General features: G+C 40.3%; 1 protein-coding gene across 9 annotated transcripts in view; it reads left to right on the forward strand.

Annotated features, from left to right (window-relative positions):
• Nucleotides 1-26,040, forward strand: part of LOC125464774 (serine/arginine repetitive matrix protein 3-like) — a 693,195-nt gene that overhangs the window by 196,268 nt on the left and 470,887 nt on the right. For all 9 annotated transcript variants that reach the window (XM_059655503.1, XM_059655504.1, XM_059655501.1 and 6 more), the window contains exon 2: nucleotides 4,199-4,281. The gene's annotated coding sequence lies outside the window, so the exon portion shown is untranslated. The remainder of the gene's footprint in view (nucleotides 1-4,198; nucleotides 4,282-26,040) is intronic.

Raw genomic sequence — 26,040 nt, forward strand, 5'->3', positions numbered from 1 at the left:
GACTGACAATACTTATTCAGGTGCATAACAGGCTTTCAAAGTGGGTAATGGTGCAAGGGATGGCGGTGAATTCCGGGATATCTAATCAGTGGCACCTTGTTCTGGGAACAGTGTATGATAAGATGAGGCCAGATTGAATGTGAGAGATGCTATAAAGGTGGGGTAGGTAATTAATACATTGCATTTGGAAAGATAAGGCAAAAGAATTTGTAGACTTAATGGCAATAAACTCTCTAAAGAATTGGATGCAACTTGGACTTGGGCAGAAATATGTATGATTGAGGCCATAGAAGCATGTAGCAGACTTGATACCTGTGCCAGCTCTTTGGTAGAGTTGTCAATTAGAGGTATCCACCTGCTGTTACCACATAGTCCTGTAGTTTTATTTACCCTGTCAAGCATTTATCCATTTCCTTTTTGAAAGTTACTTTTAGAATATACTTCCATCACCCTTTCAGGCAATGTTGTCCACATCATAACAACTCACTGTGTGGAAAGAAATCTCCTCGTGACCCAAATGATTCTTTTGACAATTACCTTCGATTTGTGTCTTTTGGTTTCTGACCAACTTGATTGTTGAAACTTTATCACATTGCTCATGAATTTGAATACTTCCATTTAATCTCCGCTTAACCTTCTCTTCTGTGAAGGGCACAGTTCTAGCTTTCTGGTCTCTCTGCAGTCTCTTTTCCCTGGCATTGTTTTTGTAGATTAAGTCTGTCGTGCCCCAAAGATGAAAGTCTAAAATTAGACTTTCGTTTTTATTTTGTAGCTTTTTCACTGTCATGGAAAAGCAGAAAATGAGGTGTCATTGGGGCTTGATGGACTGTTGTGAATGAACAAAAATTTCCATTGTTGTATCAGGATAATAAATGATATAGCAGCATTAAAATTGAATATGTGATAGATGTGAATATCATTGCAGAAAATGGATATAATGGTCCCTGTGAAGTCTTCTTTAGGCTTTCAGACGTGGAAGATTTCCTTTCAGATTTTTCAAAACCTTTCTATTTTCCCCGCGATGCTTCTGGAGAACATATAGATCACAATCTGGAAGCACTGTGGCTTATCGTGCTATTTGATTGCTCATTGTTTATTTTGTAAATCTATTTTCAAATGAGCCTAACATAACAGGCTCTGCTCTGTTTGTGGGAGAGTGATGTTTACTTGAAAGAGTGCTCACATTTCTCTCCTTCCCTTTTGAACCTAAGAAGATAACAAGTTACTCGTTTTTCCAGCACAAAGCTGCAAATGCTTTCCGATAAAACTAATAGTATATCTAAGTTGAAGTGCATTAAAAAAATCTAGCAACATCTGTCAACCTCACAGGCTGCCAGTATACTTACAGGAAATCTTTCCATTAAGAGCCATTTCATCTCCCCAACTCACATTTTTGTGAAGAAATTCTATGGGTGATAAAAAAATAGGAATGTGGAACAGAGCTATTTTCATTACTCTTCAAGTAAATTATATTTCACAAACATAATTTCTGTTCCTCAGCAAGCTATTAAGAACGTATGAGCATATATAGGACCAGGAATAGATTGTTCAGCCTATTTGGTCTGACCCCCCCCCCCCCCCATTCATTGAGAACATGACTGATTTTCTAGGTCAATTTTATCCTCATTGATTTTCTCAATATGCTTTGAATCCCTTGGTATACCAGTTTTTAACAAGACATGAGCATATTAAAGACTGAGATTGATCAATGAATGAATATACAGACCTTTTGGGTACAACACTGGATGTTCATGGAGTCTTCCTTGGAAAGGGTGGATTTCCAGAATCTCAGCTGCAAAAATTCAGGCCTGAGAGTTAAATATTAAAACATGGTCTGTTGGGCTGTATGTTGTAGATTTTTTTTAAAACAAATATCATACCGATTCCACAATTTCAAGAGTTATTAATACATGTTTTTCACAGCCATTTTATCTTATTATGAATTCTTCACTTCATTTCAACAACTGCAGTTATCTTAGTAGAAGATACTAAGTTCGCAGCTTGATTGACAACAGACTAGTACAGGGATTATCTGTTTTTGATGTGGCTACTGAATAAAAATATATTTGTTTTTCATAACAGGCTAATAAAGTTTTGAATGACAATCATAAATGAGTGTATTTTCAATATTGGGTATACTTGATTATATGCTGCATTAGATTATTGTTTTTGAAATTTCCACATGGTTGCTGGGTCTTCCCGTGGTGGATGCTGTTTTTGTGGCTAAGGAGGCATTTTAATGGCGAGTGTGGAAGGCATAGTGTGGTGACTGGATGGAAGGTTGAGAGGGTATGAGATCTGTGGGCTGGCAAGCCTACTAGCTTCTAAAAGAATTGGCCTTCTAACCAGCCTACTTTAGCACTTTCTTGCTCTCACAGCCATTAATTGCCTGTTTCTTGGGTCAGCGGTCCCAAATTGAACCTTCCCTGCCAATTCTGAAACAAATATTGTTTGTGTGTTGTGAGCCACCTGCATTAATGGTGGGCTGTAGTTCTACACGTCTCAGCTAGGGGAATATCCTTCTACGTCTACTGGCAGACCCCATAATAATTTTGTATGTATCAATTAGGTCTTTTCTTCTAAAGTCTGGGAGACATGAACTTAACTTATTCAATCCCTGTTCATTGGACAATCACTTGGTTCTAGGAATCAATCATATTAAAATTTAGTGCACTTCTTACGCAAGTAAGGATGTGTTTATATTATAGTTAGATCAAAACTGTACATGGTACTCCAGATGTAATCTCACCTTATGCAATTGCCATAAAGCAATAGATACTGATATCTAAACTCCTTTGCAATAAAGGCTGAAATACCATTTGCTTTCCCAATCCTTGGATATATTGCATATTTGCTTTCTATACCGGTCTATAAGCATCGCTCTGAACACAATCATTTCCACATTTTCACCATTTAAAATCTGTGCTGCTTTTCTACTTTTCCTATCGATGTAGATATCTTCACACTCCTCCACTTCATATTCCATCTGACATGCTCTTGTCTTCTCATTTAACAATTATCCATTTGCAACTTCTTTGCATCCTCCTCACAATTCATTTCCACTGCTCAATTTGTATTGTCAGCAAACTTGAAAACACTTAAGCTTGGCCCCCTCATTGAAATAATTAGTTTTAATCGTAAATGGTTGAGGCCAAAGAGCTGATCTTTGGGCTAATCCCACTAATTATAGTCTGTCAACCTGAAAATGATCCAACTATTCCTAACCTCTATTCTTTTTTACTATTGAATCCAAATATCACCCCATCCACCATAATGGGATTTGAACATGTCTTCAGAACACCAATCTGTGACTCTAGATTGTGAGTCAAGTGACAAAGGTCCTGCACCAATGCTTCCCCTTTCCTATTCTATATTATCTGTTTATCGACCCATGCTCAATTTATGTTAATACATTAGCCCCAGTCTTATGAGTCCTAATTTTGTGTAATGACTTCTTGTGTGGCACCTTATTGAACACTTCCTGAAAACTGCAATACACTAAAGGCATTGATTTTCCCCCTTATATAGCCTATTGGTTATAACCTTAAGAAAAACTTTAATGTAATGTGTGAAATATCCATATTTATCTTTTGTACCGTACCCTCTGCTTATACAGGTGTACCAAAATATGTGAGAATGATTTATACTGTTGTACAATTTAAAATATCCATAAATAATTTTATCTATTATTTTCGAAAATGTTTGTTTTGTTAATTGTGTTGTCTTGACAATGATAAATACCTCTCTTTCATTCTCTGGCTTCTGTAATTTTAAGAAAGTGAGGGAAGCTTCTGAGACATTTAAGTACTCAGGATTTTGGGAGCAGCATGCCTATATTTTATGTTGAACATTTATATAGTCAAAATCAAACCCTCATTCCAGTCATGCTGCCTGTGCCATTGACCATTGGATGGAAACAGGTTCTTCGTCTTTGCATGGTGAGAGAGGACTTTGATGCAATAGGCATAAACTGTTATGAGAATCTAATGACTGGATAAATATACCTTTATTATCTAGCTTTATAAAGATTACGTGCACAAAAGAATGAAAACATGATATGAGAAATATCTATTTTAAATATAAATCTATAGATTTCCTTTGATAAATAGGTTTTGCTGAAGATAGAATGTCTTAAATGTTACATTTCACAATTATTTTATGTATTTCTAATGTGTCTGTTTTACTTTTGAAATCCTAGCCATTTTGCCAGCCCATGGATTTTCACAGATGGTCACCTTCAATCATCCAGACATAAAATTTGTAGCAACAATCGCTTACAAGGTATGAAGCATTACATGTATTCAACATTTTAACCAAAATATTGTTCTCCAGAAAGAAAAGATCATAGTTAAGCTGCCCCACAGTCATAGATTTCCCATTGTGCTTAATCCCACAACGCTTGCCTGGCAGACTCTGATTCCAATCAGGAGCTAAGAGATCAACAGACCTTTTTTGTACCCAACATAGTTTTGGAACAAAGACAGAGGTTCTGCCCATGGGTGATGCAGTAAAGAATTGTCTTAACTCTGAAGCCTGACTATTCATGTATGTTGTTGTTCACAATGCAGAGTTTATTGATCACTCTTAGCCTTTTTGTAAAGTGATGCAGCCTGTGTAAGATGTCATCCCCTTGATTTTGCCAAAGGCCTTTGGGTCTTGCCAGTACTTGAGCTTTGAATAAGAAGTTTATGTTTTAATGATGAAAGCCACACTTTCTTGGTGGGAGGCTATCGCCATGGGTTTTGTCACTCATGCTATTTGGTGCTCTTTGCTTGCTAACACAGCAGCACTAACAGTTTTAATAGATTCTCCTACAGCACTTCAACTGAAGAAATTACAGCATGTTTTAGAAGCATTTCAGGCTGCCTTTTTGCTGACAATTGACAGCTGGTGATTTAATCTGCCAGACTTATGCTGTCAGAGTAAATTTGTTTCACTTTCAAGCCAAAGGGCGATTTATTGTACTTTACTGAAATGAGAAACAAGAAGTCATCCAAAGATTGTTTCCTGATTGATCTCATTCCATGGAAAGCACAAATAGCTATGAATAAATTCCTGAAGAGTCTCCCTTATCACATTTGTATGTGTTCAAGATCTTATTTGTGGAGTTAGAAAAATAAATCACATTGAAAATAATTTTATGGCCCAAAATGTAAAGCATTCATGAAGTTTTAAAAATGACATGATCACACATCTGCTTAGATCACCACTTCATTCCATGTCAACAATCTAGCCTTATACATTATTGCAATATTTGAATTCTGGTTTGAAGATGTTTGCATTTCTTTTCATGGCTCCCTGAATAGTTTAATTCAGAGGTCATTTTACAGATGTCTAACTATGGTGTAGTTAATATTTTCTCATCAGGAGTGGCTATGGAGATAGTGGATGAACTAATAGTAATCTTCCAGGAATCCTTAGATTATTGCAAAGACTGATGCAAAGTATTTATTCAATTCCTCTGTCATTTCCTGGTTTGCCATTGTTCTTTCCTCAGCCTCATCTCTAAGGGGCCTTGTAAAATTTAACTTCTCTATTCTTTTGTATACATTTTATGTATCTTTGCTGTACGTCTTCGTATCATCCAAGATACTGCTCTTTACTGTATTCAAAGTACTATACAGAAGACTTACCCAGGTTGCCTCTGACCCCTCTGTGAAATAACGTTCGTAGTTTTATTGCTTAGAATTAGCGTTTACAAGTAACATTAGGGAAATGAAGGGTGATTTTTGGTGATAACATACTCAGTATATACTTTAAGAAACTAATTTCTAGATCCTATAGGTCAGAAATAGTTTACCTAAAATCATAAGGATTAGAAGTTGGTCAATAGGCCAAAAGTAAATTTACTATCATATGCAGAAGGAGGTTTATTTATTATTTTTAAAAATATCTGTTCCTGCTGGATCATATGAAATTTTAAAACAAAGTGTGTGCACCACACAGGTCATCGGCCCTTACATTCATATGCCTTATCTCCCCTTCATTAGTACTCTTGCAGGCTTCATGCACTCACATCTCACATATACTTGCACCTTTTAACTGGAACAGGCACATCATCCAAACATAGTTTATGGCAAACTGGTGGTCTGCCCCCTTCTCCTACAGGAGAAATTGGCAGATAACTGGAGGCAGCAGGAAAGATGTAGAAGAGAGAAGCACTCCTGGAGGTTTAACCCCCTTGAAGGACTTAATCACCTTGGCGACACATCTCCTTGCACTGCTTCAGTTTTATTTTGCAACAACACTCCTGGCACTAATCTCCATTGTTACTTATTTGTGTTACATCTGTGTGGAAAGCCCTCAGTGTCCTGTGGTTATGGGAGATTTCATTACAAATTTTTTGAGACCACAGTTGCGCTGTCAGAAAATCTTGGTGCTCATACTTCTTTGTGTTCAGCTATTCTTCAAATAAGCCCAGCTAAGTTTACTTTCTTAAAGTTTTATATCATTTCGTGCAGCAATTATACAGTTCCCTTTCTGTGATGCTGATTCCCTTAGTTAGCCAGTAGGAGTATTAGTGCTTTTGCTCATGTGCATTGCAATGAGACCATCCAAGGTAATCGTGAATAAAACCCCATTTTTATTTTCAGGTGTTTATTTTAACCCACTGTCACTTTCATACAGGCACATTAGGAAAAAACTTGTAAAGTATGCATAAGACTGTGAATTGACTTAGATGACCTCAGTGTTCTGGACTTTTTTGTTTTAGTTTTTTTTCCCAGTCTTTTGTTTGGGCTTCTCATGATTTGCGGAAGTGTTTTATCCCTGCATGAATTTATTTTGTGCTAGGATAGCTAATAAAGAATTGAAAAATACAAAATACCGTGGAAGCCGAAAACCTTGAACAAACGCCAAAAAATGTGTTGGAATCACTCAAAAGGTCTGACAGCATTTTGGGGGAGAGGGTCAGAGTTAATTTGTATATTCAAAAAGCACTTTTAACTGATGTTAGCCATTGTGGGGCGTTTCTTATTCTTGCCACTAAAATGTCGATGTGACTCAAAGCATGATTATAGCTTAGAAGGAGGTAATTTGTTTCATCATGTCTGTAGTGGCTCCCTGGAGGAGCCACTCACTTAAATGACACTAGCCCTCCTTTTTCCCCATGCCCTTAACATTTTTTTGTCAGATAATAATCCAGTTTTCTTTTGAAAACCATGATTGAACCTGCCACCAGTCCCACCCCCACCCCCACCACAGTCTTGGGCTGTGTATTCCATGACCAAACTACTTGTTGCATAAAAGATTTTCTTCCTTAATGTAGGAATCTAAAAGTAGAATTGAATCCACATCTCCAGAAAATTCACTGATTTCAATGCAGAACCTTCGACCATTCAGTCATTCGTGGTGTGTGTAGATTAATAGATAGTTATTGGCTGTTGCCACATTTAGGTTAACAGTTTACAGGTTAGAAGAGAAAGTAATTTCTAATGGAGGTAAGTAAATCTGTTGTTTTGGAATTCTGGAAAATATGACATATCCAGATTTGTAGACTGCTGTAAAATATAGAGAAAGTAGATCTAAAAATAGATTTTCAGAAGAATTTAATTGTTATTTAATTAGACAGAGACAGAATATGGATTTTATCGCAAGTGCATGTGAAATATTATAAACAAATTTGGAGAAGTAAGTGCAAATGAAATTTAGTTAGCTCCAAGTATGTATTTGGAAGGGAGCTGGGACTTCAGTAATAAAAGTGTGCTTTTCACAACCAGACTGTAAGGTGTAACAATGAAAAGAACTATAAAGAAGGGAGATAGGTACCAGGAAGTTTCTAGAAGTCCTAATACGTGGAAGTTTTACTAAAAAATGTACTGTGTTACAGTTTGATTACAGAATAGTTTCAAAAAAATTAGAAATGTTGGTGGAAACAACAACAGATTAGGACACAAGCATGAAAAACATAGATTTATAGAGTTATACAGCATGGAAACAGACCCTTTTGTCCAACTCACCCATGCAGACCAAACCAAACTCACTTCATTTGCCTGCATTTGGCCCATATTCCTCTAAACCTCTCCCATTCATGTACCTGCCCAAATGTCTTTTTAATGTAATTTTTTCTGAAGAAGGGTCCAGACCCGAAACATCAGCCTTCCTGCTCCTCTGATGCTGCTGTTTGCCCTGCTGTGTTCATCCAGCTCTACACCTTGTTATCTCAGATTTAAAATGTTGTAACTACCTGCATCTACCGCTTCCTCCAGCAGTTCATTCAATATACACAATATCCTGTATGTGAAAAAGTTGCCCCTCAGGTCCCTTTTAAATCTTTTCCATCTCACAATAAGCGTATGCCCTCTAAACCTTTAATTTATGAATATAAATATATAACCGCATGTAGGCTAACACACCACCTCCTCATGATATCAACTATTTATGATATTTGTAAACTGAATTTGAACTACTTTATCACTGCAGATGATATCTTCCTGCAAGATGATAATGAAATAGGGAGGAAAGAATAAAACCTGTTCATGGATTTAATTTCTCTTTCTTGGAATCTAAGCATTACTGGCAATGTCAATATTTGTCCATCCCTAGATGCCCTTGAGAAGGTGGAGGTGAGCCACCATGTTGAATGATTGCAATCCATCATGTGCAGGTATACCTACGGTATTGCTAGGAAGGGCCAAGCTGTAGGCTCCCCTAGAACAGACGGAAACCTGTCCTCAGATTGAATCATTATATGTGTAGCTGTAACTTTTTGTGCATGAGGTCATTGTGTTTCCAACTTTAACGGTCTCTTCTGATCTGCTGCGAGGAGGCAACTTCCATTGAACTGACAGCCTTTATACGTATTATCCACCTTGGGACTTTAACAATGTTGATTGGCTGATCTGCATCATAGCTCATCACTTGGACAGCTCTCCAGTAGGAAGAATGCAGCTGTTCCAATATGGCTCCCATTCCCTCCTTCATAATTTTTGGACAATTACTATTGAAATAAATGATCTGCAAAGCTATTTTCAGTGTGATAGCATAGAGCTGTTAATTTTTGCTGATTCATAAATTAGGAGGTGGTATGGTGAACTTATAAAATACCAGTTGAATGGCAATATGAAGTTCTTATTCCTGAGTGGCGAGATGTCTGTTTGAATGTATTGGCATCTTCATTATGACATTATCTTGCCTCGTTGATTTATGGTTTCCTATCTCCCACCTGCTGCACAGAATCAAGATGGCGACAGTTCCTGACATAGAATCACTGCAGTGCAAATAGAGGCCATTTGTCCTGTCAGTTCTATATCAATCCTCTGAACAGCATCCCATCCAGAGCCACCCTATCCCTGTAACCCTCATTTACCCTGTCTAATCCATCCAACCTATGCACCCCTGGACATATGGGCAATTTAGCGTGGCTAATCCACCTAACCCCCACAACTTTGGCCTGCGGAGGGAAACCAGAGCACCCAGCGGAAACCCATGCAGACACCGGGAGAATGTGCAAACTGTACATAGACAGTCACCCAAGGCTGACGTTGTGAGGCAGTAGTAATGACCACTGAGCCACCATGCTGCCAAATAGAATAGTAACCTGATGACTCCAGCTTGCCTTTGCCTTTATAAAGCACAGTCAGTGATCAACATCTCAGGGCATTTCAGGGCAGCTGTGAACTGCCAGTATTTGACCCAGTGCACAATGAAATATTAAAGATGCTGGCAGCAACAGGGATCCCAGGAGGACCTGGTTTTGGCCAGTACTTCTGACTGCAGTGAATTAGGGAGTACAACAGCTGAAGTGACATTGGGCTTGGTGCATTGACAATGAGATGAGTTTGGGAAGATAGCATAAGAAAACCTGTTAGGGCTTGTAGAGAGAAGCCCCCTGTGAATCTTGCCAAAAATGATGTATTTCTACAAAGACCTAGCCTTACACAACAATCCAAGGTTCAACAAATCTTTCAGATTTCTTCAGAGCAAGTGTCTTTTTTGAAAGTATTTATCCTGGCTCTCAGAATTCTGCCTCACAGAAGTGTGTTGGGTTAAGCGAATCACTGACTGCAAGAGCTTTGCCACAGTGGGACCTTGGATATAGAAGTGTCAAAGTATATCAAAGTCAACATGGAACATCTGGAACTTGGAAGTTCTTGACAAGAATATAACAAAATCTGGGAAATGAATGAACTAAGCAATGTAGGGACAGTACATCTGTTCTTTCTATGATAAATTATCTGATCAAGTGGTCTGATCCCCTTTCGCACAGACAGTTTCATCCGACTGAGCTGGTGGGCCTCATAAAGAAAAATGTTGTCTGTGTTTGGACTAGTTACTTAAAACTACTAACAGTTTTTCAATCATGGGTATGGAGAAAAACTATACCTCAATATCTGGTGTTAGATATTTTAAACCATTTGAAATTGCACAAATACAATAAATATATCAGCATTCTTGTAAAGAATTGAAGGGGATTTGAATGTTTCTCAGGCAAAATTAGAAAACTAAATATCAATGAGCAATTTTATGCTTTGGATTCCAGCCTCACAGGCAACTTGATGTAGTTGTATTTAGAATCACTTGCAGGCTGAGTGGTACCTTGCTACATTGAATCTTGAAGACTGGCAAACACTTTACTGTATGTGAAATATTCCTGTTTAACAAGTATGTCATCCGCTCAGTGCACTAATATTGAACAGATTACCAGAGTAGAACTGACAGACTTCTTTAGCAGAGTCTGTTGACTAACCAAGCTGAAGATTTGCATATGTCAATATTCATTTCAGCTTTTCTTAGAAATTTACTTTTTCATATATTTTTATTTCTATTCCTTTGCATTGCATTCTCAATTTTATTCTCACCTTACCAGTACTTTCTTAGATAGAGACAAGCAGATTCTCCATTTGGAATGCCCTTGTGATGATGAAAAATCTCTGTTGAAATTTGCTTTCCTTAAGAAATGAAAAGACGTATTTGCTTTGCATGGTAATGTTAGCATTAATGAAGGCATACAAAGCGATGTCATGCTAGTGGAATATGCAATGCGAATCCTGGTCTGCATTTACTACAGCTTTGTGTGTTCATAATCTTGGGTTTAGAAGGTACGCTGAATAACTGATTCATTTTTAGCTAATTAATGATCCTGAATGATGCACTAAAGCAGCAATCCACAAAGGTATGTATACTCAATACAAAAATTGACAATCCAGGTCAGACCTGACTTTGAAAGGAAAGGAAGAGCTTGAAACGTTACTGTTGTACAAATGTTTTTTTTTCAAAATGTAAATGTGCAAAAGGTAGCTGTTGGTAGTTACGTTTCAAGGAAGGAGCTGAAGAAAACTGGAAGTGGTGAAGTGTGGGGACAAAATAGTACCATATTAAGGCAGGATAGTGAGGATGCTGGAGTTCGGGAGGGAGACAATGATTGAGGCACTCTATCTGTTTCATAAAACTATACTGAAACAGTCAGCCATCTGCAATGTATTTCAAGTGACAATGAAAGCCGGCAGTACCTTCAACATTAATACTTCTTCCAGTCACCATGTTGGAGAGTCTGAAGAGTGATGTACTTTCCCTCTAGGTAGCAAGACATTTGTTGTTGTTTAATGAAAGAATCACAGACTAAAAGATATTGTTTGATAAATCTGAATAATTGTGCAGTGTTAGTATTATGTGGGTTTAGTGGGCATTTGGCTCACACTCAGTGAATTTGTATTCTCCAAACGAAGGAGCATCACCATGGGTGACACTGTGGCTGCTTTGCAACTCACGTGGAATACACAGATCCATGACCTTTTTCAAAAACTGTGCCGCATGGGCCTTTTTTAACATTTGGGACTTCCACTGCTACTGTTGCTGTGGACTCGTGGCTTTTAGTAATAGCATTTACCAGCAGTTGTTCAAATGCATATGATGTGGAACTAGCACTGAAATGAATGCTTCTGTGGTACTCTGCACAATGTTGAGGACATCTGTTCATTAAGCCCACCAATTTGATGCAGAGCAGTGACATAGGTGCTCATCATTACTTTATTAATAAAATCAAACAAACTGTGGTATCTCCTTGGGAGTTTAGACCATAATCTCCATAGCAGTAATGGGACAATATGTAGATATGTCGTTGTCTGTGGCCAATGGCAGCATTGACATTTCACATGTCCCTATTGTTCCTCACATTTCCACATGTTTTCTGAACAGCTGTAATAAACTTACAGTTACAACAAAAACAATGCTGTATTTATATAGTATCTTTTAATATAGAAAAGTAGTGTAAGGTAGTTACAAAAGCCAAAGTGGGGGGTCGGGGGGGTGGGGGAGTGTTTAAGTATAGAAAGAGATATTATGACATGAAAGTAAAAATCTTACAGAAAAGTGGAAAGCTTAAAGTATGGAAATTCCAAACTTTGGCACCAATTTAAGACTGAGATGCAGAGGAATTTCTTCTCTGAGGATTGAGAGTCTCTGGAAGTCCTTGCCACAGAGAGATGTGGGGCCAGAGACCTTTTATACATTAATCTGAGAGAGAGAAATGGATGCTTGATCAGTAGGGGAATCAAGAAAAGGGAAAACACAGCAAAGTTGGAAAAGAGATGTGTCAGATCAGCCATGATCTTGTTGGACAGCAAAGCAGGCTTGAGGGGCTGAACAGCCTAGTCCTATGCCTATTTCTTATAGTCTTATATTGTTAAGCTGTGTAATATAGCAGTGCTTTTTGGAAGTAGTAAGAGGGAGAATTCAAGACAGAGGACCAACTCTCGAGTTGAGAGAACTCTGATATAAAGATGCAGGTTTATGACTGTGAGAGGGAGGCATTGTATTGAGAGATTTGGATTTTTGGGCAGATGGAAAGAGGAAATCAGGATAAAGGACATATTGAAAAAGAAAGTCTGCTTAAATGCTGATTGACAGTTAAGCTACAGTTGCCTACCGTTTTACAGCATGATTGAGAATATGCCATTGAAATTCAAGCAGGAATGGCTGGATTCTCTCTTTTCAGAGATAGTCATTGCCTGGAATTTGCTTCGGGTGAATGTTTCCTGCCAATTATCAGCTAAACCCAAGTGCTGTCCAGATCTAGCTGCAAAAATTACTGACTGTTTCAATATAGAGGATTTATGAACAGCCCAGAATACTCTGCAATTCTCAGCCACATCCTCATTTCTGACTTCATTATAATGGAGGGAGAATAATGAAGAAACAGTGGAATATGGTTGGTCCTTGCTCTACATCCATGAGGAACACTTGCATTTATGCTCTGCGGTTGTGATTAGTGGCCTCTAATAATGGTCATCTTCCTTTGTGTCCAGTATGACTCTAGCCAATGGAGAATTCTCCCTGATTCCCATTAATTCCAGTTTTGCTGGGTCTCATTGATGACACAGATGGTCAAATGCTGCTTTTTTGCCATGAGTAGTCACTCGTGCCTCATGTTTAGTTTAGCTGATTTGTCCAAGCTTAGATAAATGTTGCAGTGAGGTTAAGGGCCAAGTAGCTTTGTGAGAACCCACACTGAGCAAGTGATGAGCACTTTGTTGCTCTGTAACCGCTACTTGATAGCACTGTTGATGACATGTTCCATAATTTTGCACATGATCAACAGTAAACTAATGCAGAAATTAGTTTTTAATTTGATGGTCTCAATTTTGTTTTCTAATGTGAAACAGACTATTTGATTGTCACCCCCTCCATGCCTTTAAATATTCACTGCCCCATCACTGGCACATCAATAGGTTACAACAACTTGCCAAGATTTCTAAGGCAGCATCTTCCAAACCCACAACCTCTGTGATAAAGAACAAATGCAGAAGGTGCAAGCGAATGCCACCCCACTGCAAGTCACATCATATCCTGTCTTGGGACAGTTAAGCATTTCTTCTACTGTCACTGGGCCAAAATCTTGGAACCCCTTCCCTAACAGCAATGTGGGTGTACATAAACCATCAGAGGAAGTGGTGGGGGCTGGTATAATTACAGCATTTAAAAGGCATCTGGATGGGTGCATGAATAAGAAGGGCTTAGGGGGGATATGAGCCAAAAGGTAGAAAATGGGACTAGAATAATTTGGAACAATTGGTTGTCATTGGATGAGTTGGACTGAAGGATCTGTTTCCATGTTGTACAACTCTGAATCTATGTCGACAGCAGGGATCCAAGCAGGTGGCTCATCACCAACTATTCAATGACAGCTTCAGTTGGCAGTAAATGCTGGCCTTGCCAATGATAGTTGCACCTAATGATCAAAAATGAAAGTACATTAATGTCTTCCAGTTGGAGGAATATAGATTTCTTCAAGGTGGATCTTCTGGTTGCAGCAGCAGCGCGAGCAGGGGCTTGTCGGGAAGCTGGTGAGTCACAGTTTTTGAATCTTTGAGAAGCTTACCTCGAGTGCCGGTGCCTTCCATTTCTGGTTGCAGCAGCAGCGCGAGCTTGGAGCAGGAGCCTGTTGGGAAGCCGGTGAGTCATGGTTTTTGAATCTTTAAAAAGCTTACCTCGTGAATAGGCGGAGGTATGCTGACCAGGAGCCGACACCAGACTGGTGAGTGAGTGAGGTAATATATTTGTGTGGTTGCGTTACCCGAAACACTACCCGGGTAGTGTCTCCCACCTATCCTCCTCCTCTAACCAAAAAAAAAGGTTCTGTGTGCCTGATTGGTAAGGTAACAAGTTTATTTTTTATTCTTTATTTTTAATTCTTGGGAATTTAGAATAATGGGAATGGAGGTCAGGGCAGTTGAATGTTCCTCCTGCAGAATGTGGGAGGTAAGGGTCACCACTAGTGTCCCTGCTGACTACGTCTGCGGGAAGTGCACCCAACTCCAGCTCCTCGAAAACCGCGTTAGGGAACTGGAGCTGGAGCTGGATGAACTTCAGATCATTCAGGAGGCAGAGGGGGTTATTGAGAGGAGTTACAGGGAGGTAGTCACTCCTCAAATACAGGAAAAAGGCAGATGGGTTACAGTCAGGGGACGGAAAGGGAACCGGCAGGCAGTGCAGGGATCCCCTGTGGCCATTCCCCTCAACAATAAATATACCGTTTTGGATACTGTTGGGGGGGACGACTTACCAGGGGAAAGCAGTGGTGCACAGTCTCTGGCACAGAGTCTGTCCCTGCTGCTCAGAAAGGAAGGGGGAAGAGGAGCAGAGCATTAGTCATCGGGGACTCCATACTTAGGGGGACAGATAGGAGGTTCTGTGGGGACGAGAGAGACTCACGGTTGGTGTGTTGCCTCCCAGGTGCCAGGGTGCGTGATGTCTCTGATTGTGTTTTTGGTATCCTTAAGGGGGAGGGGGAGCATCCCAAGTCGTGGTCCACATTGGCACCAATGACATAGGTAGGAAGAGAGATGGGGATTTAAGGCAGAAATTCAGGGAGCTAGGATGGAAGCTGAGAGCTAGGACGAACAGAGTTGTTGTCTCTGGTTTGTTGCCCGTGCCACGTGCTAGTGAGGCGAGGAATAGGGAGAGAGAGGAGTTGAACACTTGGCTACAGGAATGGTGCAGGATGGAGGGTTTTGGATCCTAGGATAATTGGGACTCTTTCTGGGGTAGGTGGGACCTCTACAAGCAAGATGGTCTTCACCTGAACCAGAGGGGTACCGATATCCTTGGGGGGGAAATACTAAGGCTATTCGGGTGGGTTTAAACTAATTCAGCAGGGGGATGGGCACAAAAATTGTAGTTCGACTTTAGAAAAGGTTGAGAGTAGGGTGGTCCGAAATAACGTTTCAGGGAAGCAAGATGGCACCAGCAAGCAAGAAGTTGGATTGAAGCGTGTCTACTTCAATGCCAGGAGCTACCGGAATAAGGTGGATGAACTTGCAGCATGGGTTAGTACCTGGGGCTTCGATGTTGTGGCCATTTCGGAGACATGGATAGAGCAGGGACAGGAATGGTTGTTGCAGGTTCTGGGATTTAGATGTTTCAGTAAGAACAGAGGAGATGGTAAAAAGGGCGGAGGTGTGGCATTGTTGGTCAAGGACAGTATGACAGTTGCAGAAAGGATGTTTGGGGACTCGTCAACTGAGGTAGTATGGGCTGAGGTTAGAAACAGGAAAGGAGAGGTCACTCTGTTGGGAGTTTTCTGTGGGCCTCCGAATAGTTCCAGAGCTGTAGAGGAAAGGATAGCAAAGTTGATTCTCGATAGGAGTGAGAGAGACAGGGTAGCTGTCATGGGGGACTTCAACTTTCCAAATATTGACTGGGAACACTATAGTTCGAGTACTATAGATGGGTCAGTTTTTGTCCAGAGTGTGCAAGAGGGCTTCCTGACACAGTATGTAGATAGGCCAACAAGGAGCGAAGCCACATTAGATTTGGTACTGGGTAATGAGCCCGGACAGGTGTTAGATTTGGAGGTAGGTGAGCACTTTGGTGATAGTGATCACAATTCTATTATGTTTACTTTAGTGATGGAAAGGCATAGGTGTATACCACTGGGCAAGAGTTATAGCTGGGGGAAGGGCAATTACGATGAGATTAGGCAAGATTTAGGGAGCATAGAATGGGGAAAGAAACTGCAGGGGATGGGCAAATTAGAAATGTGGAGCTTATTCAAAGAAAAGCTCCTGTGTGTCCTAGATAAGTATGTACCTGTCAGGCAGGGAGGAAGCTGTAGAGTGCGGGAGCCGTGGTTTATGAAGGAGGTAGAATCTCTCTTCAAGAGGAAGAAGAAGGCTTATGTTAGGATGAGATGTGAAGGCTCATTTAGGGTACTTGAGGGCTATGAGGTAGCCAGCAAAGACCTAAAGAGAGAGCTCAGAAGAGCCAGGAGGAGACATAAGAAATTGTTGGCGGATAGGATCAGGGTAAAACCTAAGGCTTTCTGTAGGTATTTAAGGAATAAAAGAATGACGAAAGTAAGATTAGGCCCAATCAAGGATAGTAGTGGGAAGTTGTGTGTGGAGTCAGATGAGATAGGGGAAGCACTAAATGAATATTTTTCAACAGTATTCACTCTAGAAAACGACAATGTTGTCAAGGAGAATACTGAGATACAGGCTACTAGACTAGGTGGGATTGAGGTTCACAAGGAAGAGGTATTAGAAATCCTACAGAGAGTGAAGATAGATAAGTCCCCTGGGCCGGATGGGATTTATCCTCGGGTCCTCTGGGAAGCCAGGGAGGAGATTGCCGAGCCTTTGGCATTGATCTTTAACTCGTCATTGTCTACAGGAATAGTGCCAGATGACTGGAGGATAGCAAATGTGGTTCCCCTGTACAAGCAGGGGATTAGAGACAGCCCTGGTAATTATAGACCAGTGAGCCTTACCTCAGTTGTTGGTAAAGTGTTGGAGAAGGTTATAAGGGATAGGATTTATAATCATCTAGAAAAGAATAAATTGATTAGGGATAGTCAGCATGGTTTTGTGAAGGGAAGGTCGTGCCTCACAAACCTTATTGAGTTCTTTGAGAAGGTGACCAAGCAGGTAGATGAGAGTAAACCGGTTGATGTGGTGTATATGGATTTCAGCAAGGCGTTCGATAAGGTTCCCCACAATAGGCTATTGTACAAAATGCGGAGGAATGGAATTGTGGGAGATATAGCAGTTTGGATCGGAAATTGGCTTGCTGAAAGAAGACAGAGGGTGGTAGTTGATGGGAAATGTTCATTCTGGAGAGCAGTTACTAGTGGTGTACTGCAAGGGTCGGTGTTGGGTCCACTGCTGTTTGTCATTTTTATAAATGACCTGGATGAGGGCGTAGAAGGATGGGTTAGTAAATTTGCAGACGACGCTAAGATCGGTGGAGTTGTGGGTAGTGACGAAGGATGCTGTAGGTTGCAGAGAGATACAGATAAGCTGCAGAGCTGGGCTGAGAGGTGGCAAATGGAGTTTAATGCAGACAAGTGTGAGGTGATGCACTTTGGTCGGAGTAACCGGAAGGCAAAGTACAGGGCTAATGGTAAGATTCTTAGCAGTGTAGATGAGCAGAGAGATCTCGGTGTCCATGTACACAGATCCTTGAAAGTTGCCACCCAGGTTGACAGGGCTGTTAAGAAGGCATACAGTGTTCTAGCTTTTATTAATAGAGGGATCGAGTTCCGGAACCAAGAGGTTATGGTGAAGCTGTACAAAACTCTGGTGCGGCCGCACTTGGAGTATTGTGTACAGTTCTGGTCACCGCATTATAAGAAGGATGTGGAAGCTTTGGAAAGGGTGCAGAGGAGATTTACTAGGATGTTGCCTGGTATGGAGGGAAGGTCTTACGAGGAAAGGCTGAGGGACTTGAGGCTGTTTTCATTGGAGAGAAGAAGGTTGAGAGGTGACTTAATTGAGACATATAAAATAATCAGAGGGTTAGAAAGGGTGGAAAGGGAGACCCTTTTTCCTCGGATGGTGACAGCGAGCACGAGGGGGCATAGCTTTAAATTGAGGGGTGAAAGATATAGGACAGATGTCAGAGGTAGTTTCTTTACTCAGAGAGTAGTGAGGGAATGGAACGCTTTGCCTGCAACGGTCGTAGATTCGCCAACTTTAGGTACATTTAAGTCGTCATTGGACAAGCATATGGACGTACATGGAATAGTGTAGGTTAGATGGGCTTGAGATCGGTATGACAGGTCGGCACAACATCAAGGGCCGAAGGGCCTGTACTGTGCTGTAATGTCCTATGTTCTATGTGGATAAATCAATCCTTTGAACCATTGAATCCAGCCTTTTGTTCAGTTGTCTTGTACTTTCTGCAGATGCTAAATCTCATTTAAATAGATTTTAAATCTTGTTCCCACTACATTAATCAGTAACTTTCTCCTTAAACTCGGAATCTGTTCTGCTACTAAATAGACGATTCATAAAACTGTCAGTAACAATATTTAGATCAGTGTGTAATTAACTATTGCTGCACCTGTCTGGGACTAACAATGTTAGTAGCACAGAATGAGCAAACAATAGTTCCCATGTCAGAGAAAATGGAAGTTAATATGCAAGAATTATCAGATGTACCGGTTATGGTTGGGAAAAGATATGTTGAACAGTTTATCTGGTTATCCTGGGTCTCCAAGATGTATGCATCTGTGAGAGTGTATTCTGCTTCTGCTAGGATTTTCTTATCAAACTTCTCATGGGCACCTGAAAGTAAGGTTTAATTGAACATGTGTTTATCCTAAATGACCCCACTTGATATTTTGCTACATTTGTATTTTGGTGAATATAGTGGCGACTTCAGTTGATGATCTCCATGAATGTGGGACTCCTGTCTGGCGCATCACTTCACCATCAATAAGAATTACTGCAGTATTAGTAAAGCCGTATTACTATATGTTTCAGAGATGCAGCTCATTCTCAGGAGTGTAGGTGTTGATAAGTGGCTTGACTTTATTTCAGATTAAATTTTACTCAATTTCCCTTTGATTGAGAGGACAGAAAGCCCTGAAGTGCTACTAGAAAAATTTATGTGCTGTCCAGACACTATAAGGTTGATTGAGGTAATTCCTACCTATCGCTCTCCCATCCAATGAAAAGGTGCTTATTTCTTCGGATTAGAAAATGTTTCTGCACTTCACACTCACTTTTTGTATCAGGTGGTTCTGTGTTGGATATAGCACAGATTAGATGCAGGGTAAAGCTCTTTTTAATCTACCCTAATCCTGTTGGCAGAAGAACATTTTTAACTGCAGCATTATGACATTCCTGCTTAGCATACCAATGACTCTTGTAACTACTTATTTTAACGCCAGTCTTGCCTCAGAAAGAGAAATGCTTAGAAAGTCCATTTGGAGGCTGCGAATTAGTATTGTTTTCATTATGCATAGAAGGAGTCCTGACGTGAGCTGGTTTGTGACTCTGTTATGATGAGTGAAATGAATGAATGAAATATTATGATGCTTTTCATTATTTATTCTCTTTGAATGAGATATGCACATTTGTTTCAGTATTTTTTGCACATAGCACAATTTCTTTACAGGGTTTCTCTACTGCTCTCTTTTCCTTCCTTTCATTCCTATTTTCTGTCATTCCTGAACACGTTGCTGCAATATGTTAGATATAACCAGGGCTATGGATCAAAGCTAATGAATTCAACTGGCCCAGGATGAAGAGAATGCCAGCCTCGTGACTAGCACCAGTTATCGTTTGATCTGACATCAGCATCCCTCTTATTTGCAAGTCCCTTACTTTGTCCTTCATTTGAAAAGAATTATTTTCAGGATGTGTGGAAGATCATATTTATTGTCTAGTTTCACTGTCTTTGACAGAATATTTGTGGATCTGTTTTGAATCACTACAGCCCTTTAGTAATGCTGTTCTCATTTCGGTATTAAGTAGGGTTTCCAGGTTGTTGCTCCTACACAGATGAAGGAATAGCAAAAATATGCTCAAGTTACCATTGAGATGTGACTTGGAAGTGAACTTGCATGTCATGGTTCAACTCTTGCTCTTCATTATGGTGGAGGATGCAGAGCTGGGACATCTTGTTGAGTTGGACATCAAATTAAAAAGCAGAACCATAAAGAACCATTACTTTAGACTCATGAAAATTGGCGTAGGGCAAGAAAGTTTAGTGAGATTAATGTGTGGCTCAAAGATTAGTGTAGTACTGTTGGTGTAGTAGAAGTGGGATATGAATTGTAGGACTCTGGAACTAGTACTGAGACGGAGAGGACTATACTGTTGGCATCGTTTCCACCTAAAGCATGTTAGGACCATTGTTCTAGTGAGCTGCGTGACAAGGAAAGTACAAAGTATTTTAGACTGTTCGTGGGGGCAAGTGCTCAAATTTGGAACGATATGTTAAATCAAAGGGTAGAGAGAAGGCAAGATGCAAAGGTCTTAAAATGGAAAATGATAAACGTGCATTGACAAGAAAGGACAGAATGAGTCATCAGTAGAAAAGGCTAGAAGTTATAAAAATAACAAGAGATAAACTACAAGAAGTAGTGTGCACTTTTGGGAATTTGCAACATTCATATCGCTATATTTAAAGCCCAACTCCACAACATCTCCAGACCCTGCGAGCCAGGAGCTGCTCCTTACTCTAATGACCCTGCTGAACAAATGACACAGAGTGGCAAGTTTGCATCCTGTTTCTCCAATGGGAGATTCACAGAAGGGGCATGCTCTTTCCCCCAGATGGCAAAGTATAGCATTGTGCTATTCTGCATCAGTTGAGAGTTTTGTTAACAGTGTCATCAACCAATTTGGTGGGGCTATCCCTTGTTTCCCAACAGCCTTCCCTAGATGGCCTAAGGATTTTGGAAGGATATAGCAACCTGAGAATTCTTCAGTATGTATGCATCATGACAGCTTCCAGGATATATTAGGGTACACCTCCAGAAACAGACATCTTTTGATACGGATCTGCTAGGCATTGATGAAGGAGAAGCCTTTACAGTTGATGAACTATGCAAGTGAGTGAGCAGTAAGAATGTGGGCTAAGAGGAATATGTATGTATGTGTGTGTCTCAAAGTGACCTGGCAGAAGCATATAAGGCTCAAGTATCCGTGAGCACCATTGTTCTGTCCCGATGAGCTGAAGTGGTGAGTGAGTTCTGCTGAAAGCAGCCATGATGATGTGGTTTGGCTAATTGTTCAGCCCACTGGGATGGACAGGATTGTGTCCATTGGATATTCAGGGAGGTAGTCATGGCTTGCATTTGAATTAAGACCAAGAGAAGCAGGTGAAGAGCTTTTATGTCAGGGAGCTGCTTTGACTTTATATTGGCCATTACATCTAATTTCTCAAGGGCAACAGCAGGGGCACTGCATGGAAAGGAGGCAGGGTTAACTATCAATGAGGTGCAAATGCAGGCAAATAGTAAGATTCAGAAGTAATACTAAGGTTCAGAAGTTTTCACTGGAATTTGAGGAGAAAATCAGAAATTTCATCTGATATTTCCATTCTCACCCTATTTTTCCAACTGTCTTGCAATTGTCCACACCTCTTAATCAGACAGAATCATCGAATCCCTACAGTGTGGAAGAAGGCCATTCGGCACTGATCGAGTCTGCACTGACCCTCCAAAGAACATCCCACCCAGACCCACCTGCCTATCATGTCTCTCTAAACCTACATTTCCCATGGCTAATCCACCTGGATTGGATGAAAGAGTGCCATATTGTCTTGATGCCATATCAAAGGTTACTACAAAAGATAAAAGCTGATGGTGTTGAAAGTAACATATAGACATAGAAGGACACAGAGACCAGCTATTAGGAAAGAAAGAGTAGGCATTAATGGGTAACTTTCTGCTTGGCAAGGTATAATGAATGATGTGCAATGGGCGTTAGTACCTTGGCCTCAACTTTTTCTAATTAAATTGAATTTATGGGATTGAGTGTATGGTTTCTAAATTTGCTAATGACTCAAAGGTTAAAGGGAAGTAAATTGTGAAGTGGACATGAGGGTCTACAGAAGGATGTCAATCAGTGAAGCGAATTGGCAAAAATTTGCAAGAGGATGTAGATTGCTGATCAGATGAGTTGATCAATGGCAAATTGATCAATCCGGATAAGTGTGAGGTGATGCACTTGAGTTGGACAAACAAGTTGTGGTAGACCAACGGATCTGTTTCTGTGCTGCATGACTCTGACTCTTTCAATCAAGAAAATAAATGATGAACAGTTGGACCATGGGGGGCATTGAGGATTAGAAGGACCTTGGTGTGCATGTCCTTTGAGGTAGCAGAACAGATGGATGAAGTGGTTAAGAATGTAGATGGGACACATGCCTTTATTAATCGAGGCATAGAGATTTAGAGCCAAGGAGGTTATGCTGGACCATAAAAAGTTAGTTAGGCTACAGCTGAAATATTGTATGCAGTCCTGGAATTCAAATTATAGGAGGGTAGCCTTAGTGGAGAGGGTGCAGAAGAGATTTACTGTGATGCTGCCTGGGTTAGGAAGAGAGTGGACATACTGGGATGGTTTTCTTTAAAAGGAATGTGAGGAAAAGCTTTTTCACCAGAGGAAGGTGTGAAAATTGGAACTCATTTATAAGGGTTGTGAAGACAGAAACCATCATACAATTTAAAAAGCATTTAGATGTACACTTGCGATGCCAAGGCGTTTAAGGCTATCTACCGAGTACTGGAAAATGGGATTAGAATATTTAGAAGGTTGTTTATAGCTGCTGCAGGCTTGATGGGCTGAAGGGCATTTTTCTTTTGTAACACCTCTATGACTAAGGGCAAGAGGTAACTTGATTGAAATATTAAGACCCAAGGAGGTCTTGACAGAATCTTGTGACAACCCCTTAAACTATGGGTCACTATATAAAAACAAGAGATCAACCATTTAGGACAGAGGTGCGGAAAAAGAATCTTCATAGAGAGTTGAGAGCCTTTGACATTCCTTTCCTGAAAAGGTGGTGGAAGCAGAGTCCTTGAATATTTGTAAGAGAGTGGCATTTAGATTCTTGATAAGCAAGAGGGTGGAATCTCATTGAGGGAGTAGGCAGCAATAAGCAGATCAGCTATGATCCTATTGAATGGTGAGGCAAGCTTGAAGAGTCATGTGGCCCATTCTTGGTCCTACTTATGTTGGTCTGAATTAAGCTCAGTGATTTCGTTGTATTAATTTTGTAATGCATCCTTCAGCCACATTGATTGAGGACTAATTCGGTGATGGAGCACTGAAATGTTAGGTTTGTTTGTGCTGTTTGAGTTTAGGATGATATTTTTAAAAAGCAAATCATGGGATGTGAGCACAAATGGCAGGACAAGCATTTAATGCCTATCCTAAGAAGTTGTTGGAAAGCCAATGAGCTAACTTCTTGAACAACAGCAGTCTAGATAAACACACAGTGATGTTAGAGAGAGCATGTTCCTATTTTTGAAGCAGTGACAGTGAAGGAAAAGTGATAAATTTCTAAGTAGGAATAATCTGTGTCTTTGAGGGGAATTGTTGGCTGTCACTGCATTTATTGTGGATGGAGTGAATGTTTTAAACTGTGGATGGGCTGCCAATTAAAGGGACTATTTTGAACTGGATTGTGGCAAGCTTCTCAAGTATTGTTGGAACTGGACTCATCTAGATAATTGGACGGTATTACATCACACTCCTGACTGGTGAACTAGCTTTGAGTTGTCAAAAGTCAATCCATTCATTGCAGAGTGCTCAGTTTTTGCCTTGATCTTATAGTCACAATGTCACTGTTACTTTGGCTAATTCAGTTCAGCTTCAGATTGCTGGAACTTCCTGCCCTTGATGTTAGCCAAGCTATTGATAATTAAAAATTTAGCACTGGTCATTCTCCCTTTAAAGTGCTTCACTAGCTGAAGGGCCATCTCTCAGATGAGACATTAAATAGGTCTCTGACCTATCAGTTGGACGTTATAGATCCTATTATGTTATTTGAAGAAACAGAGGACTGTTCTTCTCTGTGTCATTATTTACCCTTAGAACAACGTCCCTGCATCATGTTTTTGGTTACTAATCACATTGCTGTTTGTGAGATTCTGCTGTGTACACATTGGCTGCTGAATTTGCTATGCATCAAACTACTTAACTGGCTATAAAGTGCTTTGGGATGTTATGAGATTATAAAAGGCGTTAAGGAAATGCAATACTTTATTTACGTCATTTTTTTAAAGCAAGTCTGAACTGATGCCTTGAGCTGAGTAGTTTTGGCAGAACCCAAACATCCTCAGTAGAATTTATGTGCTGGAATTATTACTGACTCCTTCCAGTTATTTACAGGGAAAGCTCACAAAAGGCTCAGGGGAACCTTTATCTGCTGTTTTAAATAAGCTGTAGTTCAAGTAAAATATTTCTTGGCAAAGTCATTTTATGTATTTATCAGGATGTAACTTTGTAATACAGCAGCTATATTTTGTAATTGTTAGAGTATGCTTTATAGTTATAATGGATTGTATGCATATTTTGGAAGACAGAAGAAATTGGCAGAATGGAGTAGGCGTAGCTGCCTGCCAGCTGACATACTTCAGTCGAACTGGCACTGAACAAATGTATTTTGCTGTTGGAATTACCTCTGTTTTAGGTACTTAAATATGTCAACAAATACTATCTGAATGTTATGACATTGTTTAAATGTTGGCTGACTGTCATTTTGAAACTGTAGCTGCAAACTGAATTGACAATAACTTGAGCTGAAAATCCAAATATTTACAAAAATAGTAGTGTGGTAGAAAGTTTGAAAGCTTTACTTTATCATCGTAGGTAATTTGCACAGCAATGCCTGTTGGATATTTGTCCTGTGTTATTACTGATTTCCAAGCTATTAGGCCGCTGCCAGGGTCGTGGGCCACATCTCTAGGAAGTGGGAGCAGTGATCACGGATCATCTGAATAGTAATGTAATTGAAAACCTTTCTAATGATGAATTCCCCAGTATTTTGGTAACGCCCTGTTAGTGCCATATGTGTGCAGTCAACAAGAACCTGCGTCTCGGGGATGCCTGTTCCTGGCTCCTACTGCCTGGGATATGCACTAATTTTGTCATGTGGGAAGAAAATGAACCATTGCAACGCCCCCGTGGACGGTATCAGTCTTTGTCCTAATGAATTTTGGGAGATGACTGAGAGATCCCACTTAGCCCACCCACTGGCTCCTGGAAGGAAACCGTCAAATAGAAGTTCAAAGCGGCTATCTCCTTCACAGCCACCAGGAGAGAAAGGCTTCCCAATCCTGCATCCCACATGTTCTGTTCTAGTATTTGCTAAATGTCCACCACAGTGTCCTGGGACATATGGAGCCTGGCTAGCACTGCACTTTGCTATCCCCAGGAAGTGGAGCAGGGACCAAGAAACTCTGGGTGTTCTGTGGACCCCAGACATCCTAAGGGGCTAAGTGCTGTCACCTCTGCCTTAGCTGGATGCCACTCAGTTTCTGTGACAGCCTGCTGCTGGTCCTGGGTTTGCCATTGGTGCTGGTTCTGTTGAATCTGCCTACACGCGCTTAGGAAGACAGTTACAGTGAGCAAAATGTCACCTGGAGTTTCAAAATTCAACTTTTTCCCCTAACGAAGAATGTACATCAATATTATAATGGAATTTATCCTGTTACAATTACTTTTCTAGCTTTCAAAACGGAAGTACGTCTCTAGAACAAACAGTTCTGAAGTAGTCATACTGGACTCAAAGCATTAACTCTGTTACTCCCTCCACCAATTCTTCCAGACCTGCTGAGTTTCTCCAGCATTCACTGTGTTT

Source organism: Stegostoma tigrinum, chromosome 27 (assembly GCF_030684315.1).
Source record: "Stegostoma tigrinum isolate sSteTig4 chromosome 27, sSteTig4.hap1, whole genome shotgun sequence".
In the NCBI taxonomy this organism is placed as follows: Eukaryota; Metazoa; Chordata; class Chondrichthyes; order Orectolobiformes; family Stegostomatidae; genus Stegostoma; species Stegostoma tigrinum.